The 20,885-nt window shown below is 46.4% G+C and overlaps 1 protein-coding gene across 6 annotated transcripts in view; it reads right to left on the minus strand.

The window, feature by feature from the left end:
* The window catches only part of AREL1 (apoptosis resistant E3 ubiquitin protein ligase 1), a 448,155-nt gene that overhangs the window by 151,155 nt on the left and 276,115 nt on the right, over positions 1-20,885 (minus strand). The gene's annotated exons all lie outside the window — the stretch shown is intronic.

Genomic DNA, 20,885 nt, shown 5'->3' on the forward strand with positions numbered 1-20,885 from the left:
AGTCAAAGGTGCTCAGGAATTTGGCTGCCCCTAGTTTGTCTATCAACACATCTGCTCTTGGAATGGGGTGAGCATCTGTCTTGGTGACAGAGTTGAGCCCTCTATAGTCCACACACAAGTCCACACAGAACCTCATCTCTCTCTTTCCACCCTGTTAATGAGGTTTGGGGACCAGAACCACTGGGCTAGCCCAGGGGCTCCCAGAAGGTTTAATCACCCTTAGCTCCAACATCTTGCTGACTTAAGCTTTGATGCTTTCCTTGACTTGGTCTGATTGTCGATAGATTTTGTTTTTGACAGAATTACTGTCACCAGTGTCCACATCATGGGTACACCAGCTGGTCAGACCAGGGGTCAAGGAAAATAGGCTAGCAAACTGTTGCAAGACTTGCTTGTAGTCAGCCTGCTGTTGGGGAGTGAGGGTGTCTGAAAAGACTACTCCATCCACTGAACCATCTTTTGGGCTGGAAGAGAGGAGATCAGGGAGAGGCTCACTCTGCTTCCTGTTCCTCATCAATCACCATCAGCATGGTGAGGTCAGCCCTGTCATTGTAGAGTTTGAGGCGGTTCACATGGATAACCCTTTTGGGTGTCCTGCTGGTGCCCAGGTCCACTAAGTACGTGACCTTACTCTTTTTCTCCAGGATAGGGTAAGGGCCACTCCATCTGTCTTGGAGAGCCCTTGGTGCCACTGGCTCCAAAACCCACACCTGTTGCCCAGGTTGAAATTCAACTATGGCAGCCTTTTGGTCATACCAGTACTTCTGCAGCTCCTTGCTGGCCTCAAGATTTTTGGATGCCTTATCCATGTACTCAGCCATTCTGGACCTTAGGCCAAGCACATAGTCCACAATGTCTTGTATGGGCTCTTGGGAGAGGCCTCTCCCGACCCTCTTTCACAAGACAAAGTGGTCCCCTTACAGGGTGACCAAACAGAAGCTCAAAGGGTAAAAACCCCACTCCCTTTTGAGGCACTTCCCTATAAGCGAAAAGCAGGCATGGCAACAGGACATCCCATCTCCTTCGGAGTTTTTCAGGGAGTCCCATATTCATCCCTTTCAACATCTCGTTGAACCTCTCAATAAGACCATTGGTTTGTGGGTGGTAGGGGGTAGTGAACTTGTACTGGACCCCACACTCCTTCCACATAGGTTTCAGGTAAACAGACATGAAGTTGGAACCCCTGTCTGAAACCACCTCCTTAGGAAACCCTACCCTGGTGAAGACACCTAGGAGGGCCTTAGCAACTGCAGGAGCTGTAGTCACCCTAAAGGGAATTGCCTCAGGGTACCTAGTAGTATGATCCACTACTACTAGAATGAGTTTGTTCCCTGAGGCTGTGGGAGGTTCCAGTGGGCCCACAATGTCCACACCTACCCGTTCAAAGGGTACCCCCACCACTGGTAGTGGTATCAGGGGGGCCTTTGGTTTGCCACCTGTTATGCCACTGGCCTGACAGGGAACACAGGAGCTCACAAACTCCTTCACTTTTTGGTTCATCTGGGGCCAGTAGAAATGGTTAACTAGCCTTTCCCAAGTCTTGGTCTGTCCCAGATGTCCAGCTAGGGGGATGTCATGAGCTAAAGTTAGGAGGACCTCCCTGTACTTCTGTGGCACTACCACCCTCCTGGTAGCTCCAGGTTTGGGGTCTCTTGCCTCAGCATACAGTAATCCCTCTTCCCAATAAGCTCTGTGAGTACCACTGACATCTCTCTTGGCTTCTGAAACAGCTTGCTGCTTCAGGCTCTCAAGAGTAGGGCATTCTCGCTGGCCCTGGCACAGCTCTTCCCTAGTGCCCCCCCCCCCCCCCCTCGGCCCAGGAGTCCAAACTGGTAAGGCTCAAGCTCCATGGGCTCAGTTCCCTCTAGGGTTTCCAAGTCCTCTCCCTGGGGAGAGGGGTCATGAGAGGTTTGCTGTGTAGAAGCTGGTTCCCCAGTCTTCTTGCTTTTTCTCTTGGTTGGTTGGGCCATGTTTTCAGGCTCCAAACCTACTTGTTCACCCTGCTTATTGCTCTGGTTTGCACACACACCAGTCTAGGGATACCCAGCATGGCTGCATGGGTTACTTGCTCAACCTCAGCCCAGCCTGAGGTTTCCAGACCATTTCTAAGCAGACAGCCAGCTGGCAGTTGTGGAGAGACCACTACTAGTTTCAGGCCAGTAACCTCCCCCCAATTCAATGTCGCCATAGGGCGTTGGGTGGTAATGCTGTCAGCATTGGTGACTGGGTAAGTTTTCCCAATCAGGTATTGCTCTGGGGAAACCAGCATTTCCTTCACCATAGTGATGCTGGCACCTGTATCCCCCAGGGCTTCTACTTTAGTTCCATTAATGGAGGGATATTGTAAATACGTTTTACAGTTGGGTTGCCACCCAGCTACACTGGCAAACTCCATGTCCCCCAAGGAGACTAGACTAGCTTGAGTGTATTCCCAGATTTGCTCTGGGCACTCCTCTGATCCCATCTGTGGATTTACTGTCCCTGGAGTAGCTGGAATGGGTGCCTTAGGGGCTTTGTTGTAGGGGCGGTTCTTGTCTACAGTTAAATGTCCCAACTTCTTACAGTTGTTACAATAGGCCAGGTTAGGATCAAAGTTATTTCCCCTATAGGGCTGAGGCACAGAGGGAGTAGTTTGGGACCCACCCACCTGCACAGGTTTTTGGGGCCCTTTGGAAGACTCAGACTTTTTATCTTGGGGATTCTCACCACCTTTCCCCTGGGGAGGTTGTGTGACCACTTTCTTTTGGTCACCCCCAGTGGCTGTCCTTGTCACCCTAGTCTTGACCCAGTGGTCTGCCTTCTTTCCCAATTCTTGGGGAGAAATTAGACCTAGGGCTACCAAATGCTGATGCAACGTTTAATTTGTGCAGTTACTCAAATTGTGTTCCTTCATAAACAAATTATAAAGTCCAGTAAAATCATGCACATTGTGTCCAGTTAACCACCCATCCAGTGTCTTTACTGAGTAGTTTACAAAATCTATCCAGGATTGGGTCTGGGTTTTGTGAGCCCCCCAGAGCCCAATTCTATACTGCTCAGTAGTGAGTCCAAATCCCTCAGAGTTTTCTTCATGAGGTCATAGGACCCTGCATCTGGCCCAGAGAGGGTCAGAAGCCTGTCTCTGCAGTTACCAGAGAATAGTTCCCAGAGAAGTGGCCCCCAGAGAGGTTTCTTTAGTTTTCTGATATCACAAGCCCTCTCAAAGGCTGTGAACCACTTGGTGATGTCATCACCGTCATAAAATTTAGGGACAATCCCTTTGGGGATTTTAGGATTATAAGATTGCTCTCTATCCTTGCTATTGGTATTGCTGCCACCAGAGATGGGGGCTAAGCCCATCTCTTTTCTTTCTTTTTCTAGAGCCAGGAGTCTGGTCTCTAGGTCTAATCTCTTGGCCAACTTTGCTAAGAAGTTGTCCTCTCCATTGGGGTTCTTCCCAATATATTCTCTGGGGCCCAGTCCACCTGTGTGGTTCTCAGGCTCCCAAAGGCTAACTCCTGGAGTCAAGGGTACAGTGACCCCTTCTTCCCTAGGAATGATGGGGGGGATCATTCTAATCCTCCTCATCCACTCCTTCTTCTGGCTGGGTGTCACCCTGCTCATAGGGGTGGTCTTTTGCATATTCAGCCAGGAGCTCCTGGAGCCCTTGTTTAGTTGGATGCAGACCTACAGCTATTTTTAAAACTTTGCATAGGGCCCTCAATTCCTTGAAGTCCAAGTGCAAGTAAGGTGTGAGTTTGAGTTCTTTCACCAGGTTCACATTATCTTCACTAACAGCTGGGTTATTTTGAGACATTCTAACCTGACAGTTCTAACCATCTACCCTAGCTTGTAGTGACTTTTATTTTTCAAAAATTCTAATGGGACTTAAGCAAGGCCCTACCAGACTTAGTATTTTTGGAAAAGACCAATTTCAGAATTCTAAAGGCAATTTATGAGTTCTGTCGTGTGATCAGATGGTATCCAAGTAGTCCAACAAATGCAAGTTTGTATCTAACCGCTGCCACCAATGTGAGAAAGTGGCTCTATATATACTGGACTAGAATGAAGTACAGTGTGTATACAGTTCACCAACACCAGAGGTATAACAGAGGTTAAAGTCAGAACTGACCTTACTCTCCAAAGTGGTAGCTTGGTCGAGCAGTAAGGCAGTACTAGAGGACAGTGTAAAGTCTTTGTTGTACACACTCAGTCAGCAAAAGGTTTCACACACTCAAGGACTGAACTCCAGGCCAATTGTTTTTATATCCACAGATATAGGTGTTTTATTTTTAGAACCAACAGTTATAAAAACATACTTTTCTTGTTATGAGTTCTCTCATGTAATTACTTTGCAAAGGAGCAATAAAGTTCCGGCACACAATTAATACAGTATTGACAGTGAGCAACACAATCCTAAAACACACTATAGCATTGAGCTCAATGGGTTTTCCACATGTACGTACAGTTGATTACTATATAGATTACTTTAGTAGTCCCAGGACTAGATCTTAGATTCAGCCCTGGGGTCTAAGTTGAAATCAGATTAGCAAAAACGTTTTAGTTACTGTAGTGAATTTTCATGAATATAAAGCGGTTTTAAAAGTTCACACTTAGAAACTTTTCAATGTAAATCTGACAATGTTATTCAATGGGAGAAAATTCAGGTTGCAGGTAAAGTACGATCGCATTACTTTTGTAACCCAGCATTGGTCTCCTAGGGCCAGCACTGAGGTCTTAACTCAAAACAGGTAGGTAATTGCGTTTCAGTATTTCATGTGATTTTTAAAGAATATTTCAAGTTTTCAAAAGTAGACAGAAGAAATTTCATAGAAAAGCAGACAATGGGTTCCCTATGGAGAAAATACAGATTACTAGTAACCCTGCTAGGGATTACTTTTGCGGTTCAGTACTGGGCTGAAAGGTACAGTACAGGCTTCTCCCCTGATCACAGGTGAGTACTTCGGAATTCGGACTTTGGCTGATTTTATGTGAATATTTTCAGAATTCAAAACATCACACTTAGAGAACATTTTCAAGTAAAAATGAGTCAATGTTATCCAATGGCAGGTAAGTAAATTACAGGTTTCCAGCTGAGTACTTGGTTGGTGAAGTTAAGGTTCTGGGCATAGACTCAGGGGTCCCCCAGGGTCAGGTAAGTACAGTTAGTTCACTCCCAGCGGCACAGGGGCGGCCGGGTGCAGAGGTAGGTAGGCCCAATGATATCCCATGAGGGATGGGGGTCCTTCGGTTGGTGGCTGCTGGCAAGCAGGCCGTGCAGCTGTGGGAGCTGGGCTCCTGGTCACTTGCTCGGGGCAAGGGGGGAAGTAGGATAGGACACAGGGGTCACAGCCAGCGGCACTCGGGCGGCTGGGTGCAGGGTGCTTTTGAGCTGTCGGGCGCTCAATATTATCTAATGGGACAGGTCAAAAAGAAACAAAGGCTGCAGACTCTGGGACGGAGACTCTCCAGGGGCGACCAGCACATTGACAGGTAAGTTGGGATCTTGGAGCACAGGTAGGTACCCCAAGGGGAGGCACAGGGGGCTGTAGGGCGCCGGGTGCAGGGGTGTCTTTGGGTATCGGAAAAGCTTACCCTCGGCTGGTCGCGGTTGGAGTGGCCCCTGGTTCTGTGTCTGCAGGTGTCGGCTGGTTCATCGAGGAGGGTCTTTGGGCACTGGACTTCGGGTCCCAGTCGCTGGGGGGATGTCCTTGTGGTCTTTGTTCGGGTGGGCCCGGCGGGAGCAGAGTGGGTGGGTCCAGAGCTTCCTGGTTGGCACCAGGTGGGTTGTTGCAGCAGAGCCTCTGCTGATGGGAGTCCCAGTCTTCAAGAGGGTCAAGGCAGGCAGGTCCTCCGGGTGTACCAAGGTTGCTGTCCACAAGAGTCGCCGGGATTAATCAGGAGCAGGTTTCCCGATCGACAGGCCGGTAGGGCTGGGGCCAAGTCAGTTATTGTCGTCCTGTTGTTAGCAGCTGCACGGCGGGTCTTCTTCTTGATCTTCTTTCTTCGTTTCGTATCGGGATCTGAGGAAGGAAGGTTCAGGGTGCCCCTAAATACTGAATTTAGGGGTGCTACAGGTAGGGCAAGGACAGGGACCAATGGGTCCCTGCCCTGGGGTGAGTACACCCCCGAGCCTGCTCCTCTCCTGTGGGAGGGGGGCAGGAGCCTAGCTGTGATTGGGCAGGGCCCCCTATCTTCAAGATGGCCGGAGCCCGGGGTCGTGCCTCACCTCGTCTCCCCCACCTGAGGGGTGGGGTTGGCACAGGCTGGCACACCCCCCTTCCTGGCGTAGTTTTTCCCGCCAGTCTTCCCGCCAGAGTGGGGGGCAGGACTGGTGGGGGCTGGTTGCTGGGTCTGGAGAAGCTCACAGAGGCGGCATGCCTTTGAAACTTCCCCCTGCCCATCCTGGTGGAGGAGACCTAGCACTTCGCCCAGGATGTGTATTGTTGCGGGCTCTCCTACCCAGGGGCCCAGCAACATGTCTGCTGTGTGGCAGCCTCTGCAGCCACTCAGCCAGACGTGGATTGTAGGTTAGGTTTTCAGGGGGCATCTCTAAGATGTCCTCTGGTGCATTTTACATTAAATCTCACACTGGCATCAGTGCGGGTTTAATGTGCTGAGAAGTTTGGTACCAAACTTGTCAGTCTTCAGTGTAGCCATTATGGTACTGTGGAGTTTGTAATTACAACCTCCCAGCACCATATACTCTTAATGGCATCCCTGCACTTACAGTGCCCAGGAATGGCCCTGGGTATTATAGGGGCACAGGGCTCGTGGACCTGGGCCCACACCACTGGCATAGGTCACCCAGCTAGAGGGGTGACTGATGCATGTCAGGGCAGTGGGTTTGTGGGCATGGCATACAGGGATGTGTGCCATGTCGACTCTTTGTTTAGTTCTGTACCTAGGCACTCACCCTGCCAAAGGCAGTGTGTGGGTACCCAGGTACAGGGCCCCTAAGGGTGGCACAATAAGTGCTGCAGCCCTTAGGGGTATTCTCTGGTCACCATGCCCTGGGTACCTAGGGTACTATTTACTAGGGGCTGATAGGTGGCCAGAGATGCCAATTGGGTTTCTTTTCAACACCGTTTTTAGGGAAGGAACACAGGCCCTGGGTACCTGGTTGGCAGGAGCCCAGGGCACACTCAGTCAAAGCACGTCAGCAATCAGAAAAAAGTGGGGGCATACCAATGCAAGAAAGATGGCACTTTCTCGCACGCACACATGAGAAAGAAGAGGACCAGGTTGAGGTCCCACTGTGGCATGACAAATGGGATAGGAGCAAACATATGTTGCAGGCCTTTAATAAGCCTAGCCTCAACAGGTGACTTAAAGAGAGAAGGTTGGTGCGGCAACTGCAAGAATGTCAAGATGGAAGAGAGATAACCCTTGACTATGCACAGAGCATAACCCTGCTAGGTCAGAGACAATGCAAACAATAGAACCTTAGATAATGGTGCAGAAAGGGGGTCAATGTTATGTGAAGCACACCATGACAGAAACGTGTCCGAACGGCAGGCGAATACCGTCTTGGTGGAGGGATGCCCATCTGCCAGAATAACAGTACAGACTTCGGGAGGTGAAAAGCTGTCAACTGTTGTCGCTCAATCTCCACACATGAAGGTGAAGGGTGTGCAGGTTCTGCTGCTGCTACAGAAGATCCTCTCGAAGGGGCAGCCTGATTGGAGGACTGATGGTCATGCTCAGCAGTTCAGGATATCAAACTGAATGCCCAATCCGGAGCCACAAGAATGACTTGTGCCCGGATGTTCATGATCTTCATGAGAACTCTGGGCAAGAGTGGTATTGGCGGGAAAGATGTACAGGAGGTCGGGGCTCCACTCGAAACAAAGAGTCTCTGAGTGAAAGTCACCTTGGAAACTCCCACGCACAAATCTCCTGACATTGCGCGTTCTCAGCGGTGGCAAACAGATCTATCCAAGGCTCTCCCAACTGCTGAAAGAGACCTTGAACCACCTCTGGATGGAGAGGCCATTTGTAATCTCCTAGGCATCACCAGCAGAGTTTGTCCGCTCTGTCGTTCAAAGCCCACCAGGTGCCGAGCCACCAAGGAACTAACCAGATATTCCAGTCACATCTAGAGTAGCAGGGCTTCTTGAAAAAGGGTCCATGACCTTGCCCTGTTTGTTGCAACACCACATGGCAGTGGTGAAATCCGTCAACACCTACACCAGTCTTCCCTTGATCGAAGGAAAAACGTCTTTAAGTGTGCCAAGCGAATCGTCAGGAGCTCCGACAGGTTGATGTGGAGCTCGAACTCCGCCGGAGACCAGAGTTCTCTGATCTCCACCTCTCCCAGATGGCTACCCCAACCTAGGAGTGACGCATCTGTCACTACAGTCTGCTCTGGTTGGGGAAGGGAGAGGAGTCTGCCACTCACCCAATTGAGGTTCACTAGCAAACGGGGCAGATCTTTTGCAGTTCCCTCTGAGATCTAGACCCGGTCAGAGAGATTCCCCTGATGTTGTGCCCTCTGAGACTTCAGCTCCCACTGTAGAGCCCGCATATACCATTGGACATGTTGTACCAGCAGTGTGCAGGATGCCATGAGACCCAACAACCTCAGGGTCATTCTCACTGAAATCCAGGAAAGAGGCTGAAACATTTGTATGATAGCCTGAATATCCTGGACTCGCCACCCTGGCGGATAAGCCATAAACTGCACAGTGTCCAGAATAGCTCAGATGAAAGGGAGCGTATGAGTGGGAGTCAGGTGTAACTACGGCATGTTGATAGTGAACTCCAGTGAGTGCAAAAGGCTGATATGAAGAGCCGAAGGGAGCAAAAGAACAATCCTACTGTCCTTATGAGTGCTGTTAATATCCACATAGGGTTCAAACCCCTTAGTGGCTCCAAAGTCACCAAGAGCACCAACAAAGGCCTTTCCAGCAACTGCAAAAGTGACAATCAAAAACAAGAGGTGGTCAAGAATTGGCTCCCGCAGGAAATCCTCATGCAGGAACATAACAATGAGCCTCTACTTTCTCCTCTTCCATTACCCCCTCCAGTGGATGGGAAGAATTTCCAACTGCCTGGAAGAGTGGAGTACCATTACAAAAGGTGTATGGGCATTGAATGTTGTACAGAACTGCTACTTTCTCAAATTAACTCAAACTTCACCAGCTATACCACCAAAAATGAATGCCATTCAATGAACATCTAGAAATGCTTCAACAAGAAGTAAATGTACTCCTAAAGAAGCAGGTTGTGGATGCTCTGCTTACCTTCCAGAAGGGAATTGGAATGTATTAAAGTTACATTTTGGTATAAAAGAAAGGTCCAAAAAACGAATTCAGGCCCATCCTAGATCTGAAAGTCGCAAACCAATGGATAGAGAGAAAAATCTGGACGCTAGCGTTTACCCTCTGATCCATCAAGGAGATTGGCCATGCTCCAGAGACCCTCAAGAAGATGCATGGTTGGAAACAACCAGCACAAAGTATTTCCTTTCGGCCTCAAATTAGCCCCAGAAACCTCTCAGGAAAAACATGCTGTTCCAACTATCATATCTAGGCGACTAACTCATGAAGTCATCAATGCACTAACAAGCTTATCATCATTACTAAATACCGGTCTCTGCTCTCAATCGTTTAGCAAGACACGTTGATTACAAGAATTCATCATCATCCCCGGTGCAGTTTCTTCATTATCTAGGACCGATTTTTCATACCATAAAAGCTTAAACAAATCCATTTGGGGAGACAGTGCTATCCGTACGTCTAAAATGTCAATCTCCAATAAAATTCTAACATCCTACAGAAAAGCGAGACGAGTGTCATCTCTACTGGTCCACACAGCATCCTGCATCGTTCTGACCCTGAAAGCCCACCTCTGTTTGAGACTGCTACAGGAAGGTGTGGAAGACCAGTGGAATCAACATCCGGAAAGTTGGGAAGGTAAGATCACCCTTCCCCTCAATGCGACGCAATCTCTCAAATGGTAGTGTCAACCTATGATCTCTTTCTCAGAATGGCATTTTATCTGGAGGTCCCATCACAGACAATAATGACCGATTCATCCCGTACAGGTTAGTGTGAACCACATGGATCACTTTCTAGTTCAAGGAACGTGTTCCTCAGAAAAAAGGATATTCCACATCAACCTAATGGAAGTAAGAGCTGTTCGCTTGGCTCTCAAATCTTTCCAATCAATCACTGGGATTTGTAAAGCGCTCAGCTTCTTCAAAGAAGCATCCCTGCGCTCAAAGCAGAAACTGAGTACAGGGCCGGACATTCAAATCTAGTTTTGATCAAAGAGCCATGTTTTAAAATCTTTCTTAAAGTGGTGTTCAGACTCAGCCATGCAGTGTTTGATAAGCAGGGAGTTCCAGCTTTTTGCAGTCAGTACTGCAAAGGATCTACCTCCCTGTCGGACTTCGGTGAACCCGAGGACCAGCATGAGTCGGAGATGGTTAGATCTTGGCAATCTCTTCTGCAATCTCTCTTGCTGTTACAGGCCGAGTCTGTTTCTCAGGCAGCAAGAGCCCTTGTTTGCCAAGGCCCTGGACGCTAAGGTATGAGCCTTAAACTTGATTCTTTTTGCTACAGGAAGCCAGTGAAGCAGTCTCAGATGCAGCAAGATAGGATGGCGGAAAGGAACCCGTCAAACCAGCCTAGCCGCCACATTTTAGAGTAGAGGTATCAGCTTCCTGACTGATCAGAGCTTCGGGCAGCAGATTGATGAGAGTTGCCTAATCTGGGAGGCGAAAGAAAGATTGGAGTCAAATAGGATCCCCACGTTTCTGGCCGATAAGATGAACTGGGGGTGGATTCAGTTCGGCTGGCCACCAGGGCTAGCAGGGGGAGGGGCCTTCTGTTTGAAGAAAATGACCTCTAACCCTCCAGCAAGATGGACTCACTACTTGTTCAGACAGACAACACAACTACTATGTATTATTAGAACAAACAGGGAGGAACACGGTCCAGAGTCTGATTGCTAGAAGCCAAATCCATCCCAAATTGGTTGATAGCTAGAATCCTGAGGATCACTCCAGCCCATTTCATGAGAGTCAAGAACATTAAAGTGGACTCCATCAGCAGATCTATTCAAGACAACCGTGAGTGGGTCCTCCATGGCTTCTCTTGTTCACAACGTCTTCTGCACCTTCCATTTTCTCAAATAGAACTGTTAGCCAACACAGAGAACAACAAATGACCAGACTCGCCTTGAGGTTCTACCAACTAATGTCAAAGGGAACTGGCCTATGGATTCACGGGTCGGGCAAATGTATCTAGCCTTTTCCCCCACAATACCCCTAATTACAGCAGTAATTATCAAGATGTCTTGCTCAAAAACCAGAATGATTATAAAATCTCTGGAGTGCCAATGATAGTGGTGGTTGACAGACAGATGCTCTATACATATTGACACAACCATACCTGAGGCCGCTGTGAAGACCGGACGGGCCAGACCGTACATCCCAACCTCCCATGTTTAAGTTTGGTAGCCTGGCTCCTGAACTCATCCAGTATGGACACAAACATTCCACAAGACTGTATGCACATTTCAAAAGAAGCTAAACGTCTAACTGCAAGAGCCTCCTACTACTTCAGATGGAAGAGAATCTGCATTTGGTTTTCTGACAAGAAATTTGATGCGACCACCAGCCAAAAGGAAGCATTACAACATTATTTGCTCAATTTTCCTCTAATAAAATTCATTTGGCAGTTATTACTTCCTACATAAAATGTTCTTCACAAATCTCTTGTTCCAGTAGTTAAGGACTTCTTAGAAGGCATTACAAAAGTTTTTCCCCAGTACGTAGACCATCCCACTCCTGGGAATTGAATACTGTACTTTCACGTCTCATGGGTTCTCCATTTGAACCCATCCATCTCCTTATGGCACCTTTCCTAGAAAACCACTTTCCTTGTGACCATCTCATCAGCACGCAGGGTTAGCAAAATTCAAGCTCTATGCTTCCATGAATCGCATACAGTATTTCACAGCTACAGAGTTGTCCTGAGGACTCATCGGAAGTTTTTAACTAAATTAGTAAGGGATTTATAGACAAATAAAATCATGAACTTACCATTTTTCTTTCAGAACCCTATTACTCCAGAGAAAAATCTCTACATACGTTAGATGTGAGAAGAATTCTAATAAAATCTACCTTGACAAATCTAAAGATATTCAACAGTTCAAACAATTGTAAATTGTGGGTTATTGCGTACTTGTTTAGCTCTGTCTAATGAATCTCTGTCCAGGTGGATATTTTCTTGCATTCTTTCAAAAGGCTAACAAAACTGTAACTGGTAAACTAACAACCCATTTTACCAGAGGCAACAGCTCCTTTGATGAGGAATATTCCTTTTTTTTTTTTTTTTTTTTTAAATTTTATTGGGGTTTTTGTCTGACACACACATAACACAGAATACAAAATACTGAAAACAATTAATGCATATAATAAATCAGAATTACTATCAAGAAAAATAAATATAATACTAAGCATAATCTTCGGGACCTAAAGAAGAAAAAAGGGTGAAAAATGACCATTGAACAACTTAGTAATACATCAAGCTACATTTGCATTTAACCTTTCCTTCCATCTATGTACTGGTTCCCAAATTTTCCTTCCCCATCTCTTAATCCTTTTACCTTTTTTCCCAAATATACCTTTTTCGAGGTTAAAAGTCCCTAATAGTAAGGCAATCCACTGTTGTTTTCCCGGGGGTAAAGGGTCCAGCCAGACTCTCGCAATCAACAACCTGAGAACTGCCATTGCTACAAATATAAATTCGCTATGTTCACCTTCGCAGTCCCGAACTCCCAACATAATTACTGTGGGCGTTAGAGTCACGTTTAAGGCAAGTGTGTGGGCCATAAAAGTCTCAATACCCTTTAGTAAGGGCCTTAATTTGGGACATGTCGCAAAAATATGTATACTATCTGCGGCCATAGCATTACATCGCCAACAACAAGTCCCTGTAGTTGCACCCCATTGTGCTATGCGATCGGGAGTATGATAGAGTTGATACAGCGTTTTGTAGTGTTGCGATTGTAATGGGGCAGAATAAAATACTGACCCTCCTAACTCCAGAGACTTCAAGAAAGACTCGCTCGAAGTCCCTAATTTCCCCTCCCATTTATTGCCAAATCTATCAGTATCGTCCTTCTTTGTCTCAACCAACTGGGCATAGAAATACCTAATGGAGCAGGCCCCACTTTGCGCTATTGCTTCCATAATGTTGATTGGTTTAAATCCGCCTGCCCCACCTTTTTTCTTTGAGAGGAAACTCCTAGTCTGCAAATATTTGAAGAAGCTGTATCTTGCTATATTAAATTTAGCCATCAGATCTGAGAATTGAAGTATGTTACCATCTGAGTTTAACATATCTCCTATATTTTTAATGCCTTTGCTGTTCCAATCTGCCATAATAGTATCCGAAAAAATTAAAGGTGGTAAAGACTTATTCATGTACAAACTAGTATACCTATTAAATCTCCCCAATCCGAAATTTTTTGCAACTGCAGACCATACATTATAGGCTGCGGCCACAGTCTTGAATCGTGTACGTTTGTAGTACGATGAATCTGTACAATTTAAAAAAGCATTTGCGGAATCTGTACCCAGAACAATTGCATAAATCATAGTTGATGCAGCTTTAACTTTCAAGTCCCCTTCATTTGCTCCAATTAATCCTTGAATATATTGTAATACCGTTGCCCAATAGTAATACCTAAAATCAGGAACCCCCCAGCCTCCCCTGTCCCTTGGCAGAGTCATAAACTTATATGCCCGTCTTGTCTTCCCGTGCGACCAAATAAATCTGTTAAGAATCGACTCTAACTTGTTAAACCAAGTAGACTCGAAAAAAAGAGGAATTGTACGAAAAAAATAAAGAAATTTAGGAAGTATGAGCATTTTAATAATATTAGTGCGGCCCACTAACGTAAGCCTAAGATTATTTATCCTTAACAAGTCTGAACTAACTTTCTTTAATAAGGGGGAGATGTTCTGTTCAACTATTGTTCCTAGGTTAGACGAAATTTCAACCCCAAGGTAGATTGCTGCAGGGACCACACGTGGATCAGCACACTGGGCTGCTGTATTTTTAATAATCTGTGTTTTGGCACTATTAAGCTTGTAGCCAGAAATATTGCCAAAATTTAGGGCTTCTTGTTCTATTTCACCTATTGCCAATTCAGGATCGGGAGTAATTATCGCGACATCGTCAGCGTATGCCAATACTTTAATTACTATCTCGTTTGCACACATGGGGGGGATACGGGGATTAGAGTCAAGGTTGCGTAGGTACGGATCCATATACAGTGCAAACAAGAGAGGAGAGCTAGGGCAGCCTTGCCTTGTTCCTCTCTTAATCTGCACTGCCGTTGTTAATTCCTGATTGATTTTAATTCTAGCTATTGGATCCCTATAAAGCACCTGAATTGCTTTAACAAAATTGTCGCCAAACCCCATAGTTCTCATTAGCACCCACAGATATTCCCAGTCAACCCTATCGAAAGCCTTCTCGGCATCTAAAAATAAAGCCGAGAGAGGGGCGCCAGAAACCTCCGTGGCATCGAAACAGGTAATCACGGTCCTGACATGCTCTGTAGTCCCTTTCCCCGGGATAAATCCATGTTGGACTGGGGTAACTAATTTTTCAATAACAGCTGACAGCCTTGTGGCCAGAATTTTTGAATAGAGCTTTACATCAGTATTCATTAAGGCTATCGGTCTATATGACCCCGGGTTTGTGGCGGGTTTACCTTTTTTCAAGATAACTATAATTTCAGTCTCACCCCATGATTTTGGAATTGAGATATCTCTCTGGGCTTGTATGAATGTATCCAGTAGCTCTACTCTAAAAACTGCTATAAAGGTTTTATAAAATTCGATCGGTAACAGATCGGGTCCTGCAGCCTTGGAGGATGGGAGATCTGATAAAGCTAGAGACATTTCTTCTAGCGTTATAGGGGCTTCGAGTATGCTATTTTCCTCCGGTCCTAATTTCCCGAGCTGAGTATCTCCTAGATATTCCCTGATTTTATGAGTATCAACCTCAGTCTCTCTGTCATATAGTCCAGTGTAAAACTTACAAAATACATTCCTTATTCCGACAGAGTCAGAGATCAGATTGCCTGAATCATCAACTATATTTTTAATGTCCCCTGCGTTAGCTCTTTGTCTGGATCTGACAGCAAGAATGTGGCCAACCCGCTCGCTAAGCTCACAGGCCTGCTCCTTCTTTATTAAGTAGCTAGCTACAATCTTGTTAGTAATTCTTTCTGCTATCTCCGCCTTTAAAACCATGATCACCAGCAATTGTTGATCCAGTGGGAGCCCCGTCGTGATTAACCTACTTAGCTCAGCCTCGGCATCCAGAAGGGAGTTAACTTGCTGATCGAACATCTCTCTTTCTTTTTTCCGTCTATGTGTTGAAAAGCTAATTGTCTCTCCCCTGACACCCGCTTTAAAAGCATCCCAAATATAGGCACTACTAGTGCTCCCCAAATTATTGAGCCAGAATTCACTAATCCATTTTTCCATATGAGTACAATAATCTTCATCAAGTAGCAAAGCTCGCTCAAATGTCCATCTATATGGTTTCCTACCTAGCCCGTTTAAGCTTAATGACAGTAATAGCGGGTTATGGTCCGAAACCAAACGGGGTAACTTCTTAATCTGCGTGTTAGATATTAATACATTGGAAATTAAAAAATAATCCAACCTTACTGTTATATTGTGAGGAGCTGAAAAGAATGTGTCGCCGTCTGTCTGTGGGAGTAAATTAGCCCATACATCTGAAAGAGCATTATGCCGTGCCATGTCTACTATCGCCCTATGCACCCTTTTCTTCCTCCCCGCATAGGAATGATTCAGTTGTAGCTCAATATTTGCTGGTCGACTGATATTAAAATCTCCGCAGCAGACTATTGGCTCTGCCCAGGTTGAGAGCTCCTGATCCAGAAATTGAAATATATCTGGGTCATCACATGTTGAGCCATAGACTGAAACTAGTGTGAACCTAGCACCTCTAAAACCTATTTCTATAATTGCCCACCTACCCCAGGTATCCTCTTTACTCCTAAATACTGTACAGTCTGCTCCTCTCCCCAGGATCGCTACTCCACGGGTTTTGGAGGCTTGCTTAGTATATGCTAGAACTTTAAAACCAGCCTGTACTAGCAGAAATCCCTTTCCTCCCTCCACATGAGTTTCTTGTAGACATATCAAATCAGGAGTCATTGATTTACAAAATGCTGAAACACGCAGCCTTTTTTGAAGATCATTAAGGCCACAGACATTAAATGACAGAATTCGACAGGTCATCAGAAAACATCAAAAAGTAGCACCAGGTTCCAATCCCATCTCTTAACCAAAACCACCACTTCCTTTTTTCCCCATTTGTACAAAACCTGTAACTGCCTCAAATTATATGCTGTGTATAATGTGTGCCATTTATTTCCCCCCCTCTTCCCCCTCGTCCTCCCTCCCACTACCCTGAGCCCCCCCAGACTGCCCCTCCCCCCTCCCCCCCTACAGGCAAATAGGTCAGGAATGACCTATATGTGGACGCCAGGGAAGCAGCAGCCGCTACTCCTCCCCACCGCCAGCCAGCCAACTTAACAAACATAGCAAACTGTAAATCCATTATCTTTTCTCCTTATAACCCAATACTTCCAGCATGTACGCCTTTGCCTTAATCTCTGAGAAGAAAAATTTAAACTGGCCCTTGGTCACGATTTTCAATTTTGCCGGGTATAGCAGATATGCCTCCGAGCCCAGAGCCTGAATATGTGGTATCAGTTGTCTCAACCTCCATCTACGCTCAACTGTGGCATGACAAAAATCTGGTCTTGCAAAGAACGTGACATTGTTATAGGTGCGTCTTGACTCTGGCTTCGCTTTGTCCAGGATCAGCTGCCTAAGGAGGAAATTCCCTACAAAGATCAACAAAGCCCTAGGACGCCCTCCCGGTGCACCAGCCTGAGACTGACCCCTTTTAAGAAACAAGGGGAAACGGTGGGCTCTTTGAATTTCAGTTTCCCACTGCCAACTAGATAGCTCCGGAAAAGCCCCCTTTAACAAATTCACCACAAACAGCCTGGGGTCCTCCCCTTCGAGACCTTCCTCCACGCCAAGCAGTCTGATATTGTTACGACGCTGCCTGTTCTCAAAGTCCTCCAGCTTCCAGTTGAAGTCCTCAGCCACCTTTTGATGCTCTTCCTTGTATAGCCTCAAATCTCTCAAGTCATCTTCGACTTTACTGGTCCTTTCCTCGACATGTACGACTCTCTCTGCCGTCTCCTCTTGTCTTTTGCTTATAGTTCTAAGCTTATTCTGTATCTTCCTTGACTCCTGTCTCGCCCTCCTGCTCTCTCCTCTAGCCTCGGTTTGCATTAGTTTCAGGGTGTTAAAGAGAAGATCGAGCGTGACTGGAGGCTGAGAGGGTTGAGCAGAGCCATATTCCCCAATTACTGTTGCTGGACTGTCCTGCTCCAGAAACGAAAAGGTGGTGGTGGAGTAGTCCCAAGCTAACTTTTTAGTAGGGTCAGTGGAATTGCTTGCAGTGGAAGGTTTCCTTTTAGATAGGCGTTTCCTCTGTGAAGTTTTCCTAGCTGGGGAACTACTGACCGAGTCAATACCTGTGGATACATCTGAGCTTAGGCCCATAGACGACTGTGACTGTGCATCTTCGTCGACAGAGTAAAATCTCTCCACAGAAGCTGAGCCATTAGTAAGGCCGATTTTCACTGAGGTAGAGGATTCGCCTCCTGATTCACCTCCTGATTTGATCCCCCCATCTGTATCTAAATCCATGGTTTCTGCCCAAGTACGGGGGCTAACCAGCGAGACTCCCGCAGCGGCAGTAGCAGCGGCCTCCATTTCTGCCTCCAACTTCTGCCCCGGTGTCTCTGCCCCCAACCCCACGTGCCTTGATACCAGTGCAGAGGGACCTTGAATCCCAGCCAGTAAGTCATCTGGGAGCTGAGTATTCATTGCTCGATTGTCAATTACAGCCAATAATTCCTTATCTACTCCTTTATTTATGCTTGTGCACATTTTCGCCGTTTTTACCAATTTTGCCGTTTGCCCCGCTGCCATTGCCTGTGCCTGTGTCTGCGCCTCTATGTCCCGCATATTCCTGGCCTCGGCCCCGACAGGTCCGTTTGACTCACCCTCGGCAGCCGACAACTCCGCGCCTCCGCCTCTGGTCTCTCCCAGCATGACTGCAGCTACCGGCTTTCCTGCTATCCCAGCAGGTCTTACTGGTTGCCTAGCAACCCCAGCGCCGGCCACGAGACATGGATCTGACCTGAAGACGCCGGCTCCTCCGGTGCTAGGTACAGCCTCTGCCACCGCTCCTGCTCCTGACTCCCCGCATGCGTTAAGATCCGCAGAGATGCCAGGTTTGATCGCGGCGGGTTTGTTGCTTGCTGAAATGCCGGATGGGGTGTTTGCGAAGCTTTCAGAGACTGTGGGCTGTCGAAGCGCGTTTTCCTTAGTTTTAGGTTTGGCACCGAGCCCTGCATCACTGGCGGATGGGGTGCTATCTGCTCTGTTTCTCTTCGTTACCGCTTTTTTTAAGCTCAAAGCGGCTTTTGGTACAGTAGAAATGCCGGAGCCAGATCCAGCAGCTTTCAGTGCCGCTTTGATTTTCTCCTTTTCCTTTGCCGTCTGGCCCTTACTAGTGTCCATGTCTGCCGGTTTCTTGCCGTCCTTGGCCTCGAGTCCGCGCTGCGGGCGAGGAGGCATCCTGGGCCAGAGTTTTAATATCAGACTGGCAGCCTCTGAAATCCGCTTTTTCAAGCGCAGGACGGTGCGTATTACAACTTTTCCCCTTTGCACCCAAGGGGGGAATATCGCAGTGCTATAGGACAACGGCATAAAGTAGACCGGCCAGCTAGGTTAATTATCCTTTTCCCATTGAGACAGTGCTTGGCAGTGGGGAAGAGAGGAGTGCGACTCACTCGCTGCAACCCTCAGCGGCCATCTTGCCCACTATATTGATGAGGAATATTCCTACTGCAACATCAGCAAGGCAACAACATGGAGCTCTATTCACACCTTTATGAGACAATGCCCAGATTCAGATGCTAGAACTGATACCCAGGTAGTTCTCAGTGAGAAATATTTCTTTCTTGTGTTTTTATCTAGGAACCTAAATCGAAATTTCTATTTTATGCCCTTGTACGGTTATAATAAATAATATCCCTATAAAGGCATAAAAATCATATCCATATTTAGTCGTAGCCCATGCAGTCACATTAAGCAATGCTACTTCCCCGGACTCCTAGAAAGCACAACGAGTTCTCTAAACAAACCAAATCTCCAGTAACCTGGGAAATCCCCATTGCTTTTGTTATGATTTCGTCCTAGAACTCCTGTGAAGCACTGTAAGAACGGCCAGTTCTTAGTGACATCTTTATTGACGTCTTATGTCCAACCTTACGTCAAACCCGGCACCTTTCAGGTATAAATATACCAACGTTGCCCTAAGCAAACACACGGTGGTGGTTTTGGAGCAGAGCAGCTATCTACTTGCCCGAGAGCCCAGCTGATGCGAGAGCCCACGGACGCCGCCCCTCCTTTTTGACGCACTGAGAGAGACGCTGTCTTTTCTCCTGCCGAGAAATCCAGCTCCGGTGTTTCCAGATACCTTCGCGGGTTACTGGGATATCGAGTCCTGAGAGAGAGATACCAGACCTCCTGCTTTCTATTACATAGGTACGAAGCTGACTAAAACCTTAGAGAAAATTCTTGATTCAGATTCCTTGGTAAAACCAACTTAACTTAAACTGCTACTTACTTACTCCTTCCCACGTATTAGGCTTAGGTCAGGTACACCGGGGTAGGCGTATTTAGAAGCACGAGTTGAGTACGTTAGTCAATGTATATATATGTATATATTTTATCTATTTTAAAGTATCATATGGCTAAGAAACCATATCAATGCTTTTACAGTATTATTTTATAATCCTCCTTTTACTGTACGCACTTTACTTTACTATGAGTATTGCAATTGTGGCAATTCATTTCTCTTGTATGAGAAAAAAGACTGCTCAATAAATAACACCTTTTTATTGAAAACGCCCGTCTCTCTTTTCTCTGCACTCTGGTGAAACTAAGTATGCACGATTGACTGAGTAAAATAGCGGTCTATTGTTTTCACACGACTCTAGAGATACACTCTTATTCTGAGGGAGCAAAGTTGTCATGTTATATGGTTGTCAGAAGCGAATCCCTTCTTGTCTATCCAGGGAGGTTAAACTTCTCCTCGTTTATTCGAGAAAGTTTCTAGTGACCTCTGAGCTAGCTGGCAAAAACTTAAGTCTAATATAGTCAGTAGAGACCTAGTCGACCTCAGTCCTACGTCTACACTGCTGAATATATTATTCCAATGCGCAGAGCCTATTGGGAATATAGGAACTACACTACATGGCGCCCAACGTTTGGTAAGGCGATAATCTAACGCAAGACACTAGAGTAACTCAGTCGTGCTTTTTCACACCGACCCTTTTTCCCGTAAATACTCCAAAAGACGTCTGGAGTGGGTAAAAGGTTAAAATCCGCCGGAACTTAGTAGGAAGAGATTCCTATGTATAGTTTTTAGTTTAGTCCACGTTGAAGGATACAGTGTTCCAAAATATTGTGCACCTAATCTTTGTTTCCTTGAAACTTGATCTGCATACTAAAAAAGACTTTCTGTCAGTAAAATGCCTGACGGAGACGAATAAAGAGATGCTACAGCGTCTCAACTGTTGTTGGAAGACACAACTCTCTAACAGAATGACCCGAATGCTATACTCATTCCGGTCAACATAAGAAGAACTATAACTATTAAACTTATAGAAACCGGACTGACATCAGGAGGTGGTATAGTCATATTCGTGATAGAGGCCCATGAATATCGGCAGACAGAGGTATTCTATTC

The sequence above is a fragment of the Lissotriton helveticus genome, chromosome 9, assembly GCF_964261635.1.
Source record: "Lissotriton helveticus chromosome 9, aLisHel1.1, whole genome shotgun sequence".
In the NCBI taxonomy this organism is placed as follows: Eukaryota; Metazoa; Chordata; class Amphibia; order Caudata; family Salamandridae; genus Lissotriton; species Lissotriton helveticus.